Source organism: Pseudophryne corroboree, chromosome 7 (assembly GCF_028390025.1).
Source record: "Pseudophryne corroboree isolate aPseCor3 chromosome 7, aPseCor3.hap2, whole genome shotgun sequence".
In the NCBI taxonomy this organism is placed as follows: domain Eukaryota; kingdom Metazoa; phylum Chordata; class Amphibia; order Anura; family Myobatrachidae; genus Pseudophryne; species Pseudophryne corroboree.
In genome coordinates, this window is record NC_086450.1 from 380,475,121 (window position 1) to 380,500,217 (window position 25,097).

The 25,097-nt window shown below is 46.5% G+C and overlaps 1 long non-coding RNA gene across 1 annotated transcript; it reads left to right on the forward strand.

Annotated features, from left to right (window-relative positions):
* The first annotated feature begins 4,865 nt into the window (after positions 1-4,865).
* LOC134943744 (uncharacterized) lies at positions 4,866-25,060 on the forward strand. The gene is made up of 3 exons (XR_010181718.1): positions 4,866-4,976; positions 24,296-24,792; positions 24,902-25,060. It is a non-coding gene; the product is annotated as an uncharacterized LOC134943744 (long non-coding RNA).
* The last annotated feature ends 37 nt before the right edge of the window (positions 25,061-25,097 follow it).

Below are 25,097 nucleotides of genomic sequence, written 5' to 3' on the forward strand. Positions count from 1 at the left end.
AGGAATTGAGAATCACTGGGATGGGATACAGGCAGGGACGAACTGGGGCCTTAATTCAGCCCTGGCAATCGTGAAAGCGCGTGCGCTTCATGGAGGGGGGGGGGCACGCGCATCACAGGGGGCGTGTTGCACGACATATGGGGGCGTGCCACGAGTCATGGGGGCGTGGACTTGTGGCATGCCCCCATTACCATGGCGCTGGTTGCTGGGGGTGCGCCGCGAGTTCGGGGGTGTGGACTCGCGACACCCCTTCATTTCCATCGAGCCGGAGGCTACACTGTGCGCATCCTTCCCGACTCTCTGACTGACCGATTTGGCCCACCTGCCCATCGGCCCTTCTGGCATGTGCCATTCCGGCCATGGATACAGGTATATCACTAAACACAGGCAGGGACAGGGGCTCCTATAGGAACTCATGCATGTGATGTGTTCGAAGTAAACTTGTCGCACTTTACTTCTGGGTTCGGACTTGCGAATGCACAGTTATCAGACCACACATGCGCAAGCGGAATGCAGCAGATGTCTACAATTGCTGATATCTGGTAAATCCTCCACCGCCTACTGACAACTTGCTGCAAGCCAACTTGTGCCGAACACGCTCCCAACCAATGTTGGCACATGGGAGATTGGGCTGCAGTCGGATGATGTTACAAAGTCCACTGGCTGCTGCATTGTCTGGAGAGTCCTCAGGACACTCCAGATTGCTGCATAGACTGCAGGGTGCAGATCCTGGCTGCAGGATGCTGTTCTAGCCCAATGCAGGGACCGTGGGGTAGTGATGGTGCTGCCCACAGAGCCATGCGCTCTGTGTGACAGCACCACTCGCAAAGTGCTAGTTACAGCCAATGGTAGCTCCAAAGGAGGGGCTGCAATGCAGTCTAAAGTTCATATAGGCCAAATTACTGTGAATATACCCGCAGTGTGCTCCCTTTTTTCAGTGAAAGTGAGATAGTGAAACCTTTGTTTTTTGATTGCTCAATGTATACAAACTTTGTTTAATACACAAAGGCCCTCATTCCGAGTTGTTCGCTCGTTCTTTTCCTTCGCATCGGTGCGATCTTCCGCTAACTGCGCATGCGCAATGTTCGCACTGCGGCTGCGCCAAGTACATTTTCTAAGAAGTTTGGTATTTTACTCATGGCATTACGAGGTTTTTTCTTCGTTCTGGTGATCGTAGTGTGATTGACAGGAAGTGGGTGTTTCTGGGCGGAAACTGGCCGTTTTATGGGAGTGTGTGAAAAAACGCTGCCGTTTCTGGGATAAACGCGGGAGTGGCTGGAGAAACGGGGGAGTGTCTGGGCGAACGCTGGGTGTGTTTGTGACGTCAAACCAGGAACGACAAGCACTGAACTGATCGCACTGGAAGAGTAAGTCTCGAGCTACTCAGAAACTGCAAAGAAAAATCTTTTCGCAATATTGCGTATACTTCGTTCGCAATTCTGCTAAGCTAAGATTCACTCCCAGAGGGCGGCGGCTTAGCGTGTGCACTGCTGCGAAATGTGGCTAGCGAGCGAACAACTCGGAATGAGGGCCAAAGTTATTAAAAATATTGTATTAAATGACCTTCAGGCTGTGTGTATAAGGTGTATATGAAACATAAATGAATTGTGTGAATGTACACACACTTTGTTTAATGCACAAAGTTATAAAAAATATAGGCTAAAATGACCTTCAGGCTGTGTATATAAGGTGTAAATGTAACAAATGCATTCTGTGCTTAGACATAGGTCCCATCTCCATGATATCTCATTATGGGATGCAATTATTCCAAAATACGGAAAAATCCCATATCCAATATACCTCTGGTCCCAAGCATTTTGGATAAGGGATACTCAACCTGTATGTGTATGTGTATATATATATATATATATATATATTTATTTATTTATTTATTTTTCAAAATGTTATTGGCATTTCAGTAGCACAAGAACAGGGGCATAGATAATTCCACACAAACTTTGAAAAGGGAACACAGAAAATGAGCATGATAACATTCAATAAAGGTCTTATAATATCATATAAAAACAAATCTACATTCCGGCACTCAAATTGTCTCATAGTCCATCAGCTCCCATGTGCCTTCCGCTGACATCACACAGCATTGCTATGGGATATGTAGATGTCTGTCTCAACACAGCGGTACTCTGGTCTATTAACATCAATGCTCAGCACACCGAAGTGTAGTCAGCGTTTCAGGTCTTTTTTATTGAGCTTTTTTCAAGAGATATTTGTATATGCACGGAGGAGTCATATTATTATGACCACCTCCTACATATTACGTCGGCAGCGCGTATACCATGAAGTACGTCACGTGCCGTGTGCTGGTTCGGTGGATATATAAAGTATGCGATAGGCCGTCTGTACACATATCATTCGTTGCTGTCATGGGTAAAAGGGGCGATTTATCTGAGTTGCACAAAGGGATGATTATCGACTTTTGGGCCAAGGGTGGCAGTATTTCTCAAACAGCGCAGTTTGTGAACTGTTCATGTGCAGCTCTGGTGAAGGTGCATCGTGACTGGACAAATGGCACCATTATGAATAACCGACGTGGAAACTGCAGAGCACCACATGCCATTGATGTTAGAGGTGAACGTCGACTATGAAGGTGCGTGAGGGCCGACCGACACTCTACAGTGGAGCAGCTCACTGTCAACATAAACCTGGGGGCTACCACACATATGTCTAAAATGACAGTTCAGCAACCCTGCTGCGTATGGAGATCCGAAGCAAATGATTAATGTGATTCAACCTTGTATATAATATAAAATATATACATGTCCTGAGGACAAAATCAAAGAGCCGCCTGATCCCGAAATCCCCGGGATTGAATCTTGCCCGTTTTTGTGCGTAACTCCCGGTATCCCGCCGATCCTGACCCCGGATTGGCCTCCCTAGTACGTACGTCGATTGTGTCTATTTAGACAGTGAATCGATCGACCACGTTTGGTCGACAGGATGTTTAGATCTACAGTTTTTAGGTCGACAGCATTAGTTGATCAACACCAATAGAGTCGACTGCAACAATACATCGACATTTAAATGATCAAATATATGTATGATAGACATACCATAACGGTCGACATAAATATAATAGATGATTAATAACATGACAATGCAAAGTCCAACAGTAACATTTTGTCTACATTTAATTTATTGTCATACTATACATAGAAATAAAGAGTTTACATCTAGACAATGAAATAGTAGACAGCAATTAGATCAACATGATGTTATCGACAGAAAAAATGAGACAAGTATTAGATTAGAATATTGGTTCTTAAACTGTGCCGTGGCACCCTGGGGTGCCTCAGGATACTTCCAGGGGTGCCCTGGGTTGGTGGTTCAGGACCAATGAAAATTATTTATGGTCAATGTAATAGGTAAAACCAGTGCTGGTGGCTGTCAGTCATAAAATATGTGGACAAACAGAAGTGTATCCTGTACCTCACCACACAACTAAACCTAAGGATGACGTGTAAACACAGTTTACTTGATTTAATATTTCTTTCAACATTTCTCAATAAGAAATATTTGGTGTAGGGGTGCAGTGAAAAAAAATTCTGATTCTCTAGGGCGCCGTGGTTCAATAAAGTTTGAAAACCACTGGATTAGACATTAAAGACGCTGCCCCGCCAATAGAGAAACCCCTGGCTCTTCTTATAACCGTGGAACTACAAGTCCCAGCCATTCCTTTCATCCCTGCTGGCAATGCAGTCTCCAAAGCCCCCACCCGCTGCCATAGTGCTGAAGTGCTGGGTACCTCCAGTCACCTCCAGTCACCTGCGGAGCACCCCTGCTCCTGCTTGCCCCCCTTGCTCCCGCTATGTCTGGCCATCTGAACCTAGGCGTGGCTTCACCCGTCTACGTTAAGACGCTGTCCTGCTAAAAGAGAAACCCCTATCTCCTCTTAGAACCATGGAACTGCAAGTCCCAGCCATTCCTTTTATCCCTGCTGGCATTGCAGTCTCCAATGAACACCCTGTTGCCCTAGTGCTGAAGTGCTGGGCACCTCCAGTCCCTGTGGAGAAAACCTGCTCGCCCCCCTTGCCCCCGCTATATCTCAACCTAGGTGCACTCCGGCATTTCTCTGGCATTCGGATTAAGACGCTGATCCGCTATTCGCTGTACACCCCAGGCTACTTTCAACTATGGCACTACAAGTCTCATGTCAGACATTAAGCCCTGGAGGTTCAGCTGTAACTACTGCACTACACGGTCCTTGTAAAGACAAATGGCATCCATTCAATCAAATTACCTCCTCCACGCAAGGGGACATATTTACTATGGTCCTTGTTAAGACTTAGGTAACATAAATGATATATCCCCATGAATCCAACCAAAATAATGGCCGGCTACACTTCCCTGATATATTAGAATCTCACTATGATCTGAATTTTGAGCAGGGATGGACATCAGAAACCGATGCTTACAAACCATCAATGTTTTTTCCAATGGTAGTGGTTTATCCATTCGATTGTGGCCTTCTGATGTTTGCCACCATCGAATGGAAATCATTTGATGGTGTTCTGATGGTGGCATTTTTCACATTCCTGTTAGCTATCCCCTGTTATCCATAACCGCCTCCCCTGACTCCTTCCTGGCTGTTGTGTCACTATGGTTTTAGGGAATCTCCATTGGTTCTTTGGAGACTGTCTCTGACTCTCTGCCTGCCTCAGACATGTCCCTGCTCAGTCCCCTCTCTCACTCCCCTCTCTAGGCTGCTGCTAGGCAACAGGGCACATTGCTAGCTCTGATTGGCTCTCACTGTCTCAGAGAGCCAATCAGAGCGCAGCATTTGCCCTGCCGCAGTCTCTCACACACACACTCACACTGTCAGCAGTGCAGCCATGGCAGTGTCTCTTCTCACTTCAGGATCTCGACTGTATATGTATATATATATATAAAGACGAGCGGTTGCAATAACGCTGGCAGCCTAATTTGGAAGCGGCAGTCTGACCAGTGTGGAGGAGGAGGTGAGCACATGATAAACACCTCGTGTTAATAATAAAAATCCTTGCCGTCTAGTTTTCCCATCACTCAGTTAATTAATATCTGGACGAAGGATAAGAGTGCCCCTCTTGCTGTATAGTGATACAAAGACTGCTTATAGCGTGCACACTCTGGGTTACAATCATTAAGAGATTGCTCCACAATACAAGACTTTGAGCAAATCAATATTCCACCCTGAGTATCACATAAACCAACCTTGTACTATAAAATACTTCACGGACTTCCAGATATGTCCGCATATAAAGGAACTGCCACCAGCGGACGGGAAGTGTATCTTTAATTACGAAGTTGGACATTATACATATATATATATATACTTTTTGTGAGCATTTTGATACATGTTTTTTACAACGGATATCTTGGAAGTGTAGCCTTTCAAATACAGGAATGCACTTGTTTTAAATTGTTTTATTTTAAGAATTGTATTAATTTGTTTATATCTACCGGCCGGTACTCTATACATATTAATAGTTTTATAGCTTAAATAAATCATTACTTATACACTGTCGTATGGTTTGTTTGTTATAATATTTTCATATCAGCGCCTCAACTTTCTTTTTTCCATTTGTTGGGAAAAGGAACTTCCTAGATTTCTTTTTCTTTTTAGTGGGACGAGCACACCCACTTTTAGAGGCTGCAGATATCAAAATATTATCAGCTTGCGCTGGGTTATCTTTCTTTAAATATTTTTCCAGTATATGTATATACACTACTCAAAAAAAAAAAGGGAACACTAAAATAACACTTCCTGGATCTGAATGAATTAAATATTCTTATTAAATACTTTGTTCTTTACATAGTTGAATATGCTGACAACAAAATCACACAAAAATTATCAATGGAAATCAAATTTATTAACCCATGGAGGTCTGGATTTGGAGTCACACTCAAAATTAAAGTGGAAAAACACACTACAGGCTGATTAAACTTTGATGTAATGTCCTTAAAACAAGTCAAAATGAGGCTCAGTAGTGTGTGTGGCCTCCACGTGCCTGTATGACCTCCCTACAACGCCTGGGCATGCTCCTGATGAGGTGGCAGATGGTCTCCTGAGGGATCTCCTCCCAGACCTGGACTAAAGCATCCGCCAACTCCTGGTGCAACGTGGCGTTGGTGGATGGAGCGAGACATGATGTCGCAGATGTGCTTAATTGGATTCAGGTCTGGGAAACGGGCGGGCCAGTCCATAGCATCAATGCCTTCGTCTTGCAGGAACTGCTGACACACTCCAGCCACATGAGGTCTAGCATTGTCTTGCATTAGGAGGAACCCAGGGCCAACCGCACCAGCATATGGTCTCACAAGGGGTCTGAGGATCTCATCTCGGTACCTAATGGCAGTCAGGCTACCTCTGGCGAGCACATGGAGGGCTGTGCGGCCCCCCAAAGAAATGCCACCCCACACCATTACTGACCCACTGCCAAATCGGTCATGCTGGAGGATGTTGCAGGCAGCAGAACATTCTCCTTGGCATCTCCAGACTCTGTCACGTATGTCACATGTGCTCAGTGAGAACCTGCTTTCATCTGTGAAGAGCACAGGGCGCCAGTGGCGAATTTGCCAATCTTGGTGTTCTCTGGCAAATGCCAAACATCCTGCACGGTGTTGGGCTGTAAGCACAACCCCCACCTGTGAACGTCGGCCCCTCATACCACCCTCATAGAGTCTGTTTTTGATCATTTGAGTAGACACATGCACATTTGTGGCTTGCTGGAGGTCATTTTGCAGGGCTCTGGCAGTGCTCCTCCTGTTCCTCCTTGCACAAAGGCGGAGGTAGCGGTCCTGCTGCTGGGTTGTTGCCCTCCAACGGCCTCCTCCACATCTCCTGATGTACTGGCCTGTCTCCTGGTAGCGCCTCCATGCTCTGGACACTACGCTGACAGAAACAGCAAACCTTCTTGCCACTGCTCGCATTGATGTGCCATCCTGGATGAGCTGCACTACCTGAGCCACTTGTGTTTGTTGTAGACTCCGTCTCATGCTACCACTAGATTGAAAGCACCGCCAGCTTTCAAAAGTGACCAAAACATCAGCCAGAAAGCATAGGAGCTGAGAAGTGGTCTGTGGTCACCACCTGCAGAACAACTCCTTTATTGGGGCTGTCTTGCTAATTGCCTATAATTTCCACCTGTTGTCTATTCCATTTGCACAACAGCATGTGAAATTGATTGTCAATCAGTGTTGCTTCCTAAGTGGACAGTTTGATTTCACAGAAGTGTGATTGACTTGGAGTTACATTGTGTTGTTTAAGTGTTCCCTTTATTTTTTTGAGCAGTGTACTATAGTGTACCCACCAGTCCACACAGTACAGCAGCGCTGCTGCTATCTGCACTAGAGAGTGAGGACACAGTATGTATGATGCAACGGGCTCTGTCTCAATCATGCCCCTGATCCCACCCCCTGCAAACCACGCTGCAGGGGTTTCGTGCATGCGCAAATCATATAAATAGTTTTACCATCAAATTCATTGATGCAATGGTTAGTTACATTGCATCTAAAGTTTCAATGGTGTAAGTCCAGCCATCATTTGATGGTGGGCTTCTGATGTCCATCCTAGAGCATCATCCAACCAATGAAAAAATGAAAATTCCATGCTGAAGGAGGAGCAATCTTCCCGCTGTTTTACATAGATTATAAAAGTTATTGCCCGCCCGTGCTTAGGCACTATTTTTCTATGACTGCTAGCTGCCCTGATACTGTGTGACAGCATCTTGGAAGTGGCTTCTTGAGAGTTTCTATAACTGATCAGACTATTCAACGCTTTCTGATTGGGACAACTTCACTGCTGCTGTCGAGTAGGAGACCAATCCAATCCGAATAACAATTGAATTGTTTTTTTCTCACTCTTAAGGTAAGCATCGCTGTATCTGGACACCTGGCGCAGCTTCACCCATCTACGTTAAGCCATTGCCCCACTAATAGCTCAATCCCCGACTCTCTTTTAAACCATATAACTAAAAGTCCCAGCCATCCCTTTCATCCCTGCTGGCATTGCAGTCTCCAGTGCCCACCCGCTGCCCTAGTGCTGAAGTGCTGGGCATCTCCAGTCCCTGTGGAACACCCCTGCTCCTGCTTGCCCCCCTTGCCCGCACTATGGGGGTAATTCTGAGTTGATCGCAGCAGCAAGTTTGTTAGCAGTTAGGCAAAACCATGTGCACTGCAGGAGGGGCAGATATAACATGTGCAGAGAGAGTTAGATTTGGGTGGGTTATTTTGTTTCTGTGCAGGGTAAATACCGGCTGCTTTATTTTTACACTGCAATTTAGATTTCAGTTTGACTACACCCCACCCAAATCTAACTCTCTCTGCACATGTTATATCTGCCCCCCCTGCAGTGCACATGGTTTTGCCCAATTACTATCAAAAATCCTGCTGCGATCAACTTGGAATTACCCCCATTGGGCCTAATTCTGAGTTGATCGCAGCAGCAAATATGTTAGCAGTTGGGCAAAACCAAGGCCCTCATTCCGAGTTGTTCACTCGCTAGCTGCTTTTAGCAGCATTGCACACGCTAGGCCGCCGCCCTCTTGGAGTGTATCTTAGCTTAGCAGAATAGCGAACGAAAGATTAGCAGAATTGCTACTAAATAATTCTTTGCAGTTTCTGAGTAGCTCCAGACCTACTCACAGATTGCGATCAGCTCAGTCCGTTTAGTTCCTGGTTTGACGTCACAAACACGCCCTGCGTTCGGTCAGCCACTCCCCCGTTTCTCCAGACACTCCCTCGTTTTTCCCTGACACGCCTGCGTTTTTTAGCACACTCCCGGAAAACGCCCAGTTACCACCCAGAAACGCCCCTTTCCTGTCAATCATTTACCGATCAGCAGAGTGACTGAAAAGCGCAGCAGTTTTTAGTTAAATAACTAAGCGCATGCGCCTGCGTACCTTGCGCATGCGGAATTAGCAACAAATCGCAGCATAGCGAAAATCGGCAACGAGCGAACAACTCGGAATGACCGCCCATGTGCACTGCAGGGGGGACAGATATAACATGTGCAGAGAGAGTTAGATTTGGGTGGGGTGTATTCAAACTGAAATTTAACTTGCAGTGTAAAAATAAAGCAGCCAGTATTTACCCTGCACAGAAACAATATAACCCACCCAAATCTAACTCTCTCTGCAAATGTTATATCTGCTCCCCTGCAGTGCACATGGGGGGTCATTCCGAGTTGTTCGCTTGCAAGCTGCTTTTAGCAGCTTTGCACACGCTAAGCCGCCGCCTACTGGGAGTGAATCTTAGCATATCAAAATTGCGAACGAAAGATTAGCAGAATTGCGAATAGACACTTCTTAGCAGTTTCTGAGTAGCTTCAAACTTACTCGGCATCTGCGATCAGTTCAGTGCTTGTCGTTCCTGGTTTGACGTCACGAACACACCCAGCGTTCGCCCAGACACTCCCCCGTTTCTCCAGCCACTCCCGCGTTTTTCCCGGAAACGGTAGCGTTTTTTCGCACACTCCCATAAAACGGCCAGTTTCCGCCCAGAAACACACACTTCCTGTCAATCACACTCCGATCACCAGAACGAAGAAAAAACCTCGTAATGCCGTGAGTAAAATTCCTAACTGCATAGCAAATTTACTTGGCGCAATCGCACTGCGGACATTGCGCATGCGCATTAGCGACTAATCGCTCCGTTGCGAGAAAAAAATACCGAGCGAACAACTCGGAATGACCCCCATGGTTTTGCCCAATTGCTAACAAACTTGCTGCTGCGATCAACTCAGAATTACCCCCATGGTTCTGCCCAACTGCTAACAAATTTGCTGCTGCGATCAACTCAGAATTAGGCCCTATATCTGGACTCCTGAACCTAGGCGTGACTTCACCCGTCTACGTTAAGATGCTGCCCCGCTAATAGAGAAACCCCTGGCTCTTATTATAACCGTGGAACTACAAGTCCCAGCCATCCCTTTTATCCTTGCTGGCAATGCAGTCTCCAACGCCCACCCCGCTGCCCTAGTGCTGAAGTGCTGGGTACCTTCAGTCCCTGCGGAGCACCCATGCTCCTGCTTGCCCCCCTTGCTCTTGCTATGTCTGGCCGTCTGATCCTAGGCGTGGCTTCACCCATCTACATTAAGACGCTGCCCGAATAATAGAGAAACCCCTGTCTTCTCTTAGAACTGTGGAACTGCAAGTCCCAGCCATGCCTGCTGGCATTGCAGTCTCCAACACACACCCCGTTGCCCTAGTGCTGAAGTGCTGGGCACCTCCAGTCCCTGTGGAACACCCCTGCTCCTGCTTGCCCTCCTTGCCCCCGCTATGTTTGGCTGCCTGAACCTAGGCATGGCTACACCCATCTACGTAAAGACGCTGCCCCGCTGATTGTGCAGGATTTGATTTTTGAAAGTTTAATGATCCTGTGTGTGTTTTCTTTCATGTACACATAATAAACACTTAAGCTTTTTTTGAAGTTCTCTATAGACAGTAGTCATACTAATGATCACCAAACTCTCCTGCAGAGCATTGCTAGTAAAAGTTTTTTGCAACTAAATGTGTCTTTTTTTTTTTTTTAATATGTCTTGAAATTGTTTCTGGTAATATACTTTGAAGTGAAATTTAGGTTTAATTTTTCTGTATTAATATAAAAAAATATATAAAAAATATTACTTATAATCCCTTTATTTCAACCAAAATAATATTGTATGGTCTAAATTATTTTTTTACAGTGATTAGCTATTTTTATTTTTCAGTAGTGTGTATGCAAATTATTAAAGTTTTTTTATTGTTCAAATCATGAGAAATGTACATATTTTCACGTTGTTTTTTTTTATAAATAGGGTGTCGCCTTTTCACTTGAAAAATGTAATTTGTACTTAATTTTCAGCTTGCTGGTTTAAAATTCAAGGTTTTCATGCTGCATACTGACAGTACATGTTTTAAGGATACCCCTGCTTTCTGCATTGTCTAACTGTTATGGTATTCCAATGCGCATATTTTATTGATTGTGGCCTTGGCAGAGTTTTTTTTTAAATGAGTCTTTAACGTTTATTTTATTTGTACTTACTTTTCAGCTGGCTGATTTGAAATGCAAGGGTTTCATGCTGTACATGTTTCATAAATAAATCCTGCCCTCGTAACAACTTTAGATCCAATATTACCAAAATATAAAATGGGTATTGTAATTTGTTTGCTATTGTGTGTTGACCCTTTATTTTTTTATTTTTTTAAAGAGTGACTTATTTTTATTTCACACAGGTACTATACTTTTTGCTAGATTTTTTGTGAATTTGACTAATACAATGTTAATTAACAGTATTTCTCTTATGTCCTAGGGGATACTGGGAATCCATTTAGTACCATGGAGTTTAGACGGTCCACTTGGAGTCATGGGCACTATAGAAGTTTGATAACGTCTGCTGGCTCCTCCCTCTATGCTCCTCCTACCAGACTCAGTTTAGAAAATGTGCCCGGAGGAGCCGTCACATCTCTGGAAGCTCCTGGAGAGTTTTCTGCATTTATTTTTAAAGTTTGTTATATTCAGGCAGGACTGGATGGCACCAGCTGCCTGCTTTGTGGGACTTAGGGGGGGAGGGTGGGGAGAAAGGCCCAACCCCCCCCCCCCCACCACACCCCACCCCACCCCACTAAGGGTTAATGGTCCTATGACAGGATGCTAGCTCCTGAGGGAACTATTCGTAAGCCCCACTACGGCGAGCGTACATTCCCGCAGCTCACCACCACCCCTAATAGAGCCAGAAGATAGAAGAGTGGTGAGTACTAAGCCGGCGTCCCGGCTAGCGGGTCGCTGGCCATTATGGCAGCATTAGGGTACGGAGATGCACGTCTTCTATGGGGCGGACTACATCTCCAGACTTAGTACACAATATGTGTGCACGATACCCAGACTGGCATTGCAGTTTAAAAGGGGGCTTACTCCATTTTATGCATTTAGACACATACAGCCATTATAAAGAAGAACGGGAAGACCGCGCGCCATTGTAGGGGCGAGGCTTCACTATGAGCGGATCCAGCGGCTCACAGGCGCCATATTCCTTACTGCAGCAACACAGACGCTGACTGCAGGGATGTGCAGCTCCTCTGGAGAGCCTCCATATTACCTCAGCGGTACAGGGGGTTATAGCAGGGGGGAGCTCTATAATCTAGGTACTTAGTCTGCGACCCGGCTAAGCCTGGCTTTAGCGATAGTGTCTTGGGAAGGGCATTTTGTGGGTTAATTGTGCTTTTAACCTTTTCCTATGTGTGTGCTGTTACTGCTGCAGTATGTCAGGCAAAGAGTGTGTATCATGCAAGGCAGGGGGTTCACTAGTGTGTACTCAGTGTAGCATCCCTTCTCAGGATAGTGGGATGGAGCCAGCATGGCTGGACTCCATTCAGGGGATGATTTCCACCATCTCTACTAAATTATCTCGTAATGAGAAGGAGACGCAATACTTAAGACAGTCTATGGCTGAGTTTATGTAAAAGGACTCAGTACTCAAAACAGCGTCTCCGCAAAAACGTACTTTGGCCCATATCCTGCATTCTGACTCTGATAATGAAGGGTCAGAAATGGAGGAAGGTGAGGTAGACATAGAGGTGGGGGAGGGTACTCTGTCACAAGGTGTTGAGGCTCTCATAGACTCTATCATGGAAGTCCTAAATATTCCTGATAAGGTGACAGAGGTGTGTGAGGAATCTTTCTTTAATGTAAATGTAAAGAAAAAATCCTCAGCCAATTTTCCTGTGTCTAAGGAACTAAATACCCTGTTTGAAGAACCGTGGGTTAATCCAGATAAGAAATTTAAAATTCCTAGGTGGTTATTATCATCTTTTCCTTTTCCTTCAGAGGATAGGAAAAAATGGGAAAATCCACCGATAGTGAATACGTCAGTCTCCAGGCTATCACGTAAAATAGTATTACCTGTTCCTCTCCAGAGGCCACTCCTAGAGGAGGGGGTACTGTCATACAGCCGCCGCGGCCCCCGTACTTGCCTCTCCGGGGGTGCTGGATCTCCGGGCGGCTGTCTTCGCTGGCGGTCTCCGGCTCCCGGCGCTCCGTCCAGCGCTCATAGTGTGGACATCGCGGGTGATGTCATCAAGCGCTCCCCAATCAGACGCTGGCGGGAAGTTCAAATTCAGATGCCGGGCAGAGCTCCGGCGCCTGAGTATCATCTATTCTGCCTACAGAAGTTGTGATCTCCAGTGCTCCCGCATTCCTGTGGTTTCCAGCCCTCCCAGATGCCTCCAAGCACCTCAGTGTCTTCAAGCACCTCAGTGCCTCCAAGCGCCTCAGCGCCTCCAAGCGCCTCAGCGCCTCCAAGCACCTCAGTGTCTCCGAGCGCCTCAGCGCCTCCAAGCACCTCAACGCCTCCAAGCACTTCTGCGCCTCCCCGCACCTCAGTGCCTCCAAGCACTTCAGCGCCTACAAGCACCTCAGTGTCTCCAAGCCCCCAGTGCACTTTAGCGCAGTTTGTGCCTCCAGCACCTGATTCATCAGCGCCTTTCAAGTTCTGTCTTTCAGGAGACCTTCAGCGTCCACGCGTGCCTCCTGTCTGCCGACCTAATCCTGCATGAGGAAAACTTACATTCGGCCATCTCTGCTGCGGCCCAGTTGCGGTTCCTCTTCCCGGTCACCGGAAGAAACCCTGAGTCCACAACACTCCCAAACCAGGTCAGTGATAGTATACTCAGGCCTCATGGACCCGGGGGATCGGAACACGGACTCAAGTGCCATCCAGAATTTGGCTTCCCGCGTGCAAAGTCAGGAAGCAGCACAAGGCCAAGTGATGCAGTATCTCCAGGAGTTGTCCGGTCGTTTGGATCAGATTCAAGCATCCTTAGCTTCTGTAATTCCGGCCCCAGTTCCCGTAGCCGCACCAGTTGCCGCTCCCAGCAATGTTCAACCATCGGCTGGTATCAGTCCGCGTCTTCAACTCCCTACTCCTTCCCGTTATAATGGGAATCCTAAAAATTGTCGAGGTTTCTTAAACCAATGCGAAGTTCATTTTGAGCTACTCGCACATAATTTTCCCACAGACCGGTCCAAGGTGGCATATATTATTTCTTTGCTTGAGGGATCTGCATTGGATTGGGTGTCTCCACTATGGGAACGATCTGATTCACTGGTTTCCAATTATACTGAATTCATTACGTCTTTCCGAAGAATTTTCGACGAGCCCGGCAGGATGACCATGGCCTCTTCCGACTTGCTACGCATCCGTCAGGGCTCCCGATCCGTGGGCCAGTACGTGGTTCATTTTCAGACCATTGCTTCTGAACTTCACTGGAATAATGACGCCCTGAGATCAGCTTTCTGGAACGGTCTCTCTGATCGCCTGAAGGACGAGTTGGTCACTAGGGAACTCCCGGATTCGTTAGAGGAACTGACTTCTCTCTGCGTCAAGGTGGATCTCCGGATGCAGGAACGTGGAGGTGAACATAGTCGATCGGAGTGTTCCAGGTTCCGGCTTCCTTCCTCTAGGCAAGCAGTGGTACCAAGTCCGGACGAACCCATGCAGATTAACCGGTCCCGATTGTCTCCGGAAGAACGACAGCGTCGTCGTGAGGGCAAGCTCTGTCTGTACTGCTGGGCCGCAGATCACTTTATCAAATCCTGCAAGTCCCGTCCGGGAAACGGGCAGGCCTAACTTGTTCCGGAGGAGTCAAGTTGGGGGTCACGACTAAATCTTCTCCGACTTTGGATTGTTTGCTTCCTGTGTCCTTAATCACCAAGTCAGTCTCCAAGTCTTGTGAGGCCCTGTTGGATTCCGGAGCTGCGGGGAACTTCGTTTCTTCCTGTGTCCAAAGCATGGATTTAAAGGTACGGCCTATCGTGCGGCCTACTTCGTTGACTGCTATCAATGGTACTAGAATATCCAAGGGTCGTGGCACACGGAGCCAGTTAAGCTGCAGGTCGGAGCTCTACATCAAGAATATCTGGAATTCTTGGTGATTCCGGAAATGCATCATGATCTGGTCCTCGGAATGCCTTGGCTCAAAGTTCATAATCCCCGAATTGATTGGAAGTCTTCTCTAATTCTGTCTTGGAGTTCTTTTTGTCACGCTAACTGTCTCACTCCCGTCTGTCCGCTCCGTGTCTCTTCTAAGTCGGATGAAGAGCATATTCAGGAGGCATATCAAGAGTTCAAGGATGTGTTTTCGGAATAGGCGGCTGAACAGTTACCACCCCATAGGCCTTGGGACTGCCCCATTGACCTTATCCTAGGGAAGATGCCGCCCCGTGGCCGCACATATCCTCTGTCACTTCCTGAGACCCATGCTATGTCGGACTATATTAAGTCCAATCTGCTCAAAGGATTCATTCGCCCCTCTATCTCCCCGGCTGGGGCGGGCTTCTTTTTCGTGAAGATAAAGGACGGGGGGTTGAGACCATGTATCGACTACCGCGGCTTAAACGATATCACCATCAAGAATAAATACCCCTTGCCACTAATCACAGAGTTATTTGATAGGGTTCGTGGCGCCCGCGTTTTCTCCAAGCTCGATTTGAGGGGGGCCTATAATCTTATATGCATCCGAGAAGGGGATGAATGGAAGACCGCCTTCAATACCAGGGATGGGCATTAAGAATATCTGGTGATGCTGTTTGGCCTTAGTAATGCCCCTGCCATCTTCCAGGGATTCGTCAACGAAATCTTCCGAGACATGTTATATCGAAGTGTTGTGGTATATTTAGACAACATACTGATTTTTTCCAAAGATCTTGCTGAACACAGGACACAGGTCAAAGAGGTGCTCCACCGTTTACGAAAAAATCATCTCTATGCTAAGATCTTCAAATGTACCTTTGAAGTAACATCAATTCCGTTCCTCAGTTATATCATCTCGGGGACGGAACTTCGCATGGATCCGGAGAAACTGTTTGCCATTCGTGACTGGAATCAGCCTCTCTCTTTGATAGCGATACAAAGATTCCTGGGCTTTGCGAATTATTACAGGAAATTCATTAGGGGTTTCTCTACTATAGTTGCACCCATTACCGCCTTGACCAGAAAGGGCTCCAACCCGGGTTTGTGGTCTCCCGAAGCCATGGAAGCTTTCACCTACTTGAAATCAGCTTTTATGTCAGCCCCGGTACTTCAACAACCAAATTTCGAGGAACCTTTTTTCCTGGAAGTTGATGCATCCTCGGTCGGAGTTGGAGCCGTTCTCTCCCAGTACTCCTCGGACAAGAAATTGCATCCGTGTGGCTTCCACTCTCGAAAGTTCTCCCCGGCCGAACGGAATTATACTATTGGTGATCAAGAGCTCTTAGCCATAAAATCCGCTTTGGAGGAGTGGAGGTACCTTTTAGAAGGGGCCAAACATGTGATTACTATTTACACCGATCACAAAAATTTGTTGTACATTAAAACCGCACAGTGTTTGAATCCTCGTCAAGCTAGATGGGCGCTTTTCTGCACTCGATTTTCTTTTATTATCAAGTACCGGGCCGGGACTTTCAATACTAAAGCTGATGCACTCTCTCGTTCACAAACTCCCACAGATGAAGAGGATTCTTCTGAACGGAATTTAATTCTGAATCCAATTTCTGTTTCCGCTGCTTCCACTACTCCGGGCCCTCCCCCTGGGAGAATGTCTGTACCAACTAAATTCCGACCGAAAATACTGCAGTGGGCTCACATCTCCAAGTTCTCTGGTCATCCAGAAGATGCTCAAGTTTCTACAAAGATCTTACTGGTGGGACACCATGAGGAAGGATGTACAGGATTACGTTAATTCTTGTCCACAGTGTACCCAGCATAAATCTCCTTGTCTACCTCCTGCCGGGTTGCTTCACCCCCTGTCCATTCCTATGAAACCCTGGACTCATATTTCCATGGACTTCATTACCGAATTGCCCTGTTCCAAGGGTTACAATACCATCTGGGTGAATTGTTGACCGTTTTTCAAAGATGGCGCACTTCGTTCCTTTGACAGGTCTGCCGACAGCTCCCAAGCTGGCTTTATTGTTCATCCGGGAACACTTTCGGTTGCATGGTTTACCTCAAGAAATAGTCTCTGATCGAGGGGTTCAGTTCACCGCAAGGTTTTGGAGAGCCCTCTGCTCAGCCTTACAAATTACACTTAAATTTTCGTCTGCCTATCATCCCCAAACGAATGGACAAACGGAACGAGTCAACCAAGATCTAGAGACTTTCCTCCGCCTTTGTCTCTCCCCTTCACAGGACAACTGGGTGGAGTTGTTACCTTGGGCGGAGTTTGCCCATAACCATTCATTTCATTCTTCCACTGGCGAGTCTCCATTCTTCATCAACTATGGGTTCCATCCACGAGTTCCGGAATTACCAATTTTTCCGACAGAAGAAGTACCAGCTGTGACTTCCACTCTACTACACTTCAGGCAAATTTGGAGTAAGATTCATGCTAGTCTTAAGAAGGTTTCTGTCCGATACAAATTCTTCGCGGATAAGAAACGGCGAGCTGCTCCTCAATACAAGGTTGGTGATAGGGTATGGCTTTCCACATGCAATCTCCGGTTAAAAGTGCCCACTATGAAGTTTGCTCCAAGATTCATCGGTCCTTATCCTGTGCTACAAGTCCTGAATCCTGTGGTCTGCAAGTTGGGTTTACCTTCTCACCTACGTATACCAAATGCCTTCCATGTTTCTGTTCTTCGTCCTCTCGTCCTTAATCGTTTTCATTCAAAGTCTTCTAGCCCCACCTCAGTAGAAACTGAAACCGGAACAGACTTCGAGATCAAAACTATTCTGGACTCTCGTTACCATCACAAGAATCTGCAATATCTGGTGGAATGGAAAGGTTATGGTCCTGAGGAGAGAAGTTGGATAAAGGCTTCTGAGGTCTCAGCTCCTCGACTAATCCGGATTTTCCATTCTAGACATCCTACGAAACCAGGAAAGTGTCCAGAGGCCACTCCTAGAGGAGGGGGTACTGTCATACAGCCGCCGCGGCCCCCGTACTTGCCTCTCCGGGGGTGCTGGATCTCCGGGCGGCTGTCTTCGCTGGCGGTCTCCGGCTCCCGGCGCTCCGTCCAGCGCTCATAGTGTGGACGTCGCGAGTGCGGGTGACGTCATCAAGCGCTCCCCAATCAGACGCTGGCGGGAAGTTCAAATTCAGACGCCGGGCAGAGCTCCGGCGCCTGAGTATCATCTATTCTGCCTACAGAAGTTCTGATCTCCAGTGCTCCCGCATTCCTGTGGTTTCCAGCCCTCCCAGACGCCTCCAAGCACCTCAGTGTCTTCAAGCACCTCAGTGCCTCCTCCAAGCACCTCAGCGCCTCCAAGCGCCTCAGCGCCTCCAAGCGCCTCAGTGTCTCCAAGCACCTCAGTGCCTCCAAGCACCTCAGCGCCTCCAAGCACTTCTGCACCTCCCCGCACCTCAGTGCCTCCAAGCACTTCAGCGCCTACAAGCACCTCAGTGTCTCCAAGCCCTCAGTGCACTTTAGCGCAGTTTGTGCCTCCAGCACCTGGTATTCTTCACTGATTCATCAGCGCCTTTCAAGTTCTGTCTTTCAGGAGACCTTCAGCGTCCATGCGTGCCTCCTGTCTGCCGACCTAATCCTGCATGAGGAAAACTTACATTTGGCCATCTCTGCTGCGGCCCAGTTGCGGTTCCTCTTCCCGGTCACCGGAAGAAACCCGAGTCCACAACACTCCCAAACCAGGTGAGCGATACACTCAAATCTTTGTATACAGATGCATGGGTGGCCCAGAAACCCACTATAGCATGTGGGTGGGTTATGCGAGCCAGTGCTAAATGGTCTGGTAATTTAATTGAGGGGTTAGACACCTTACCTCAAGAGGAACTTGTTTTACTCCTGCAACACATACAAGACTCTGCAAACTTTATGGTGGAAGCCAGTAAGGAGATAGGTTTGCTTAATGCACGCACCACAGCTATGGCAATGACAGCACACAGGGGACTATGGCTACGTCAGTGGACTGCTGATGCAGACTCCAAAAAAAGGCAAGGAAGGCCTGCCTTTCACAGGTGAGGCCTTATTTGGCGAAGAACTCGATAAGTGGATTTCGCGAGCTACTGTGGATAAATCCACCTATCCACCTTCTGCAGCTCCGCCAGCTAGGAAGGCCTACTCAGGTCCCAATTTACAGTCCTTTCGGACTGCAAAGTTTCGGGGCAAGGCCAGACGTTCTTCTACTGCTGCCAGAGGTGCTAGAGGTAAACCACACAAACCAGCGGCTGCTGGTTCTCAGGAACAGAGCTCCGACTCTCTCTTCAAAGCCTTCTGCATGACGGTGTCCCGCGATGCCTGGGAGACAGGCAGGTGGGAGCCCGGCTGAAACTCTTCAGTCACACCTGGACAAGATCTTGCCGGGATTCCTGGGTCATAGACCTTATATCCCAGGTTTACAGGCTGGAGTTCCAGGATCTCCCACCTCACAGATTCTTCAAATCAGGCTTACCAGTTTCACAAGAAGCAAGAGTAACCTTACAAGAAGCCATTCAAAAACTTACAGACCCAGGTCATTGTTCCAGTTCCACCTCATCTACAAAACAAGATATACTATTCCAGCTTGTTTGTAGTTCCTAAACTGGATTGTTCGGTAAGACCGATTCTGAATCTCAAGTCATTGAAACAGTACTTACGAGTGTTCAAGTCTCTGAGAGCGGTGATCTCAGGTCTGGAAGAGGGGTAATTCCTAGCGTCTCTTAATATCAAGGATACGTACCTTCACATTCTGATCTGGCCGCCTCATCAGGTTTATCTACGGTTTGCACTGCAGGACTGTCACTATCAGTTTCAGACCCTGCCATTTGGTCTCTCCACGGCACTGAGAGTATTCACCAAAGTGATGGCCAAGATGATGATGCTACTCCGCAAACAGGGAGTGAACGTAATTCCTTACCTGGACGATCTTCTGATAAAGGCTGCGTTCAGGGAGCAGTTGTTGGAGAACATTGGTCTCACAGCCAGTTTACTCCTGGATCATGGGTGGATTCTGAATCTGCCTAAATCTCACTTAGAACCAACGCAGAAGCTTTATTTCCTGGCAATGATACTGGACACAGAGTCTCAGAAAGTGTTCCTTCCCTTGGAAAAGGCAATGGTAATCCAGTCGATGATTCGGGCTGTCTTGAAGCCGACTCGAATCTCAGTGCACCTATGCATCCACCTTCTGGGGAAAATGGTGGCTTCTTACGAGGCAATTCAGTGTGGAAGGTTTCATGCGAGGCCCTTCCAGCTGTATCTGTTGGATAAATGGTCCGGATCGCATCTTCACATGCACCAGAGGATTTGTCTGTCGCCAAAAGCCAGGATCTCCCTCCTGTGGTGGCTACAAACTCCCCTAGTGAAGGGTCGAAGGTTTGGGATTCAGAATTGGATTCCATTAACCACAGACGCAAGCTTCAGAGGTTGGGGTGCAGTCATCCAGGGGGTGCAGTTTCAAAGAAGGTGGTCAAGTCAGGAAGTCGTCCTTCCAATAAACATCCTGGAGCTCAGGGCTATTTACAACACCCTTCTGCAGGCCTCCTATCTTCTTCAGAATCAGTCCGTTCAAGTTCAGTCGGACAATGTGACGGCAGTGACTTACATAAACTGACAGGGCGGAACGAAAAGCAGAGCCACAATGTCAGAGGTGTCAAGAATTCTTCTCTGGGCGGAAAAACATGCCGTGGCATTGTCGGCGATCTTCATTCCGGAGTAGATAACTGGGAAGCAGATTTCCTCAGCAGACATGACCTGCACTCAGGAGAATGGGGCCTCCACCCGGAGGTGTTCCATTGGCTGACACGTTGGTGGAGTTATCCACAAATCGACATGATGGCCTCTCGTCTCAACAAGAAGCTCAAGCGGTATTGTTCCAGGTCGAGGGACCCACAAGCTGTAGCGGTCGACGCCCTGACAACTCCGTGGGTCTACCAGCTGGTGTACTTGTTTCCTCCTATTCCTCTGATCCCAAGAGTTCTCAAAAGAATAAAAAGGCAAAGAGTTCAAGCAATCCTCATTTCTTCGTACTGGCCGCGAAGGGCCTGGTATGCGGATCTTCTCGAGATGCTACACGAAGATCCGTGGCCTCTGCGTCTTCGAGATGATCTTCTGCAACAGTGCCCTTTCATTTATGAAGACTTACCATGGCTACGTTTGATGGCATGGAAGTTGAACGGCTGATTCTAGCCAGGAGAGGGATTCCTGACAAGGTCATCCTGACTATGATCCAAGCCAGGAAGAGGGTAATGTCCAAACATTACAATCAGATCTGGAAGAAATATGTCTCTTGGTGTGAGAACAGACAATATTCTATCGTGGAATTTCATCTGGGACGCTTCCTGCATTTTCTGCAGTCGGGAGTGGATGTGGGCCTACGCCTAGGCTCCATAAAAGTTCAGATTTTGGCCTTGTCGATTTTCTTTCAGAAACAATTGGCTTCTCTCCCTGAGGTCCAGACGTTCTTGAAGGGTGTCCTTCATATCCAGCCTCCCTTTGTGCCTCCCTGGGCACCTTGGGATCTTAATTTGGTTCTTAAATTCCTCCAATCGGAATGGTTTGAACCATTACAGGAGGTAGACGTAAAGTATCTTACGTGGAAGACCGTCATGCTGTTGGCCTTGGCTTCGGCAAGGTGCGTATCGGAGCTGGGGGTGTTGTCTCACAAGAGCCCCTACTTGATTTTCCATGAGGACAGAGCTGAACTCAGGACTCATCAGCAATTCCTTCCTAAGGTGGTGTCGGCGTTTCACATCAACCAACCAATTGTGGTTCCAGTTGTTACTGACACCTCTGCTACTTCAAAGTCCTTGGACGTTGTAAGGGCTTTGAAGGTATATGTAAAGCGAACTGCCTGTCACAGGAAATCGGACTCGCTGTTCCTTCTCTATGATGCCAACAAGATTGAGTGTCCTGCTTCAAAGCAGTCTATTGCACGCTGGATCAGGCTCACTATTCAGCATGCTTATTCCACGGCAGGTTTGCCAGTTCCAAAATCTGTACAGGCCCACTCTACTATGTCGGTGGGTTCCTCTTGGGTGGCTGCCCGAGGTGTCGCAGCATTACTGTATATATACAAAGGAGCAGTGCTGGTGTATAAACAATGAGATATTGATGGATAGGAAAAAAGGTGGGTTTATTAAAACAATTAATAAAACATTTTAAAATTGAAAGATATCACCAACATGTGCTGTTATGTAGATGAGTGTCCGTTCCTTTAGAAATTACTGGACTGTAAATAGAAATGATATCTATAGTGGGACGAATGGCATGTCCACGGATGTAGAGTTCACATACGCACAGCTAGAGGCAAAGTCCATTTAGGAATTTCCATATGAAGGAAGTGAACCTGAGTCCTGGGTCCTCAACAGATTGCGGAGCCTTGTGGGTAAGTTATACGTGGAAGGAAGTGCCAGGTTTGCAAGTTCGTTCAACTAGCAATGTGTAATAGCAGCTTTTGTTGTCCAGTTGGTCTGGGCACAAAGTAGACAGCAAACCGTCAGTGATAGTACAGCAACACTTGACGCGTTTCGCTGCAGGTCCTGCAGCTTTTTCAAAGGTGATTGATCCTATGAATAGGCAGGGTATTTATATCCATAGTAGCTCTCAATCAATTAAATAACTAATAAAAACACATGTATCTATATGTGATTAAACCCAAAATGGGAACAAAAAGCGTATGGAACGCATGGACGTCACTTCCGGTGACGCACTTCCGGTCACGGCGGTGACGCCGGTAGAAGCGTCAGGAGACGCAAATTTGGAAAATCAGACAGGGTATAAATAGAGACAACTACAGGATGTCCCTCATGCTTCTGAGGAAGGACAGTAGTGTCCGAAAACGCGTTAAAGCAGCAGGGACTTTTCTTTTGGACTTATCCAGTGGCAGCACCAGCGGTATCCAGTGGGATTCTCTTTCTGTGGTATCCGGAGCCTTAGAGGGACTTTTTCACATGACCTTATACATCTAGTGTCGATTTGGATCCTTTGGTGCCCCATATTGGTGATATGTCTGAATTGTTTTTACCTTTTGTGAGTGCATTTTGTTATTAAATACGTGGTTTTATTTTAAAAAAACAGTATTGCACTATATTATTCGTTTGAAGTTTCAGTTTTAAAGAGGACGATCTAAAGATTGAAGATACATGCCATATGAGGATGATATGCAAATGATCTTTTGCTCAATTGTGAGTGGGACCAATAAAATTCACTATTTCTTACTCTGTTTATTGTACTACACCTTTATTTGCTCTCCTTCTGAATTTCAGATCTTGGAGGCCTAAATCTATGTGAATGGTTGTATATTTATATGCATTTTCTGAATGGTAGCGCCGTGTGATATCACTTTTTATTCTATGCTAAAAAATGTCCTGCTGCGATCAACTTGGAATTATCCCCTTTGTCTCTAGTGGTGCGTATGTGAACTCTACATCCGTGGATATGCCATTCATCCCACTATAGATATCATTTCTATTTACAGTCCAGTCATTTCTAAAGGAACGGACACTCATCTACATAACAGCAAATGTCGGTGATATCTTTCAATTTTAAAATGTTTTATTCATTGTTTTAATAAACCCACCTTTTTTCCTATCCATCAATATCTCATTGTTTATACACCAGCGCTGCTCCTTTGTATATATATATTGTTTTTGGTGTGGTATAACAGGACTGACTTATCCTGTTTTTTAGAACAGCAGCATTAGAACAACGACCCAAATTTGCGCCCGATCGCCATTTGGTTGTTTGTTTTTGCTTGTCTCCGCATTACAGCTCTGCCGAGCAGCTACTTGGTCAGGGTCAAACTCGTTTTACAGGTTTTACAAGTTTGATACCTTTGACACTGAGGACCTTCAGTTTGGTCGATCAGTCCTGCAGTAACCTCAGCACTCTCCCACATGGTTTGGGAGCTTTGGTACTTCCCCATGGTACTAAATGGATTCCCAGTATCCCCTAGGATGTAAGAGAAAATAGGATTTTAATTACCTACCGGTAAATCCTTTTCTCGTAGTCCATAGGGAATACTGGTCACCCGCCTGATGCTTCGTTCTTCCTGCACGTTTGTTTGTTTCCCTGTTATTTGGTTCAGCTGTTGCTGTTCCTGTTCTCAAGTTTTATTAGCATGGCTTTCCTCTTGTTTTGGTTGTGCTGGTTTAAAATCTCACCACTTTTCTTTAGCTATTTCCTACTCTCAAAGTATGTCCGTCTCCTCGGGCACAGTTTCCTAGACTGAGTCTGGTAGGAGGGGCATAGAGGGAGGAGTGAGCACACGTTATTAAACTTCTTTAGTGCCCATGACTCCAAGTGGACCCGTCTATACCCCATGGTACTAAATGGATTCCCAGCATCCCATACGGCCTACGAGAAAAGGATTTACCGGTAGGTAATTCAAATCCTATTTTTTCAGGATGTCCAAAGAACGCGGTGTCAGAGAGATTCCTTTAGCAAGTCAATGAGAGGAGTAGCAGACACAGCAGGCAAACACTCAACAGGAGACAATGGCATCATCACAGCCTGAGTGTGGATCACCTACTGAAAAGGAAGACAATTATGATGCTGCGGAAGAAGGAACAAGCATAAGAGCACCAAGGTTTTCTGAAGAAGAAACAGAGGCTCTCATCAATGAGATAAGTAGACATACTTGTTCTCTGGTTGGTCCAGAGGCAAAGAATCTCAGCATAAATTTAAAGACTTCAACATGGGAGAAGATAGCCAAAGCCGTCTCAAGCACTGCAGGAACAAAGCGGAGCATGGAGAGCTGAAAGAAGAGACTTCGTGATTGCAGGAGGATGACCCAAAACAAGATAAATTCAAGACCAAAGAAGCTAAAGGATTGGGAAAATAAGTTCCAGGAGTACTTCATGCTAGTTGTGGAAGAACCTATTCCTGGGACCAGCAAAGAAGGTAAGAACAGTAAGTTTATTCTAATTCAATTTGTTTAATTTTACTTTTTTTCCATAGCAGTATATAATAAAAAAAATAATAATAATGTTATTTGGTTATTGTACTGCAGACACACCAGAAAATATATAAAAAAAAAACACTCCATGCAAGAAAAAAGGAACTTCTCCCCAAAACGGGATACTGCAAAAGCAAAAATAAGAAGGACCAAAGACAGATGGTAAGCAAGATAGCTATGTAGTACTGTATAGATAACTTCACATAATTCCACCCTAACTTATTTTTATTTTTTTTATTTTTGGGGGGGG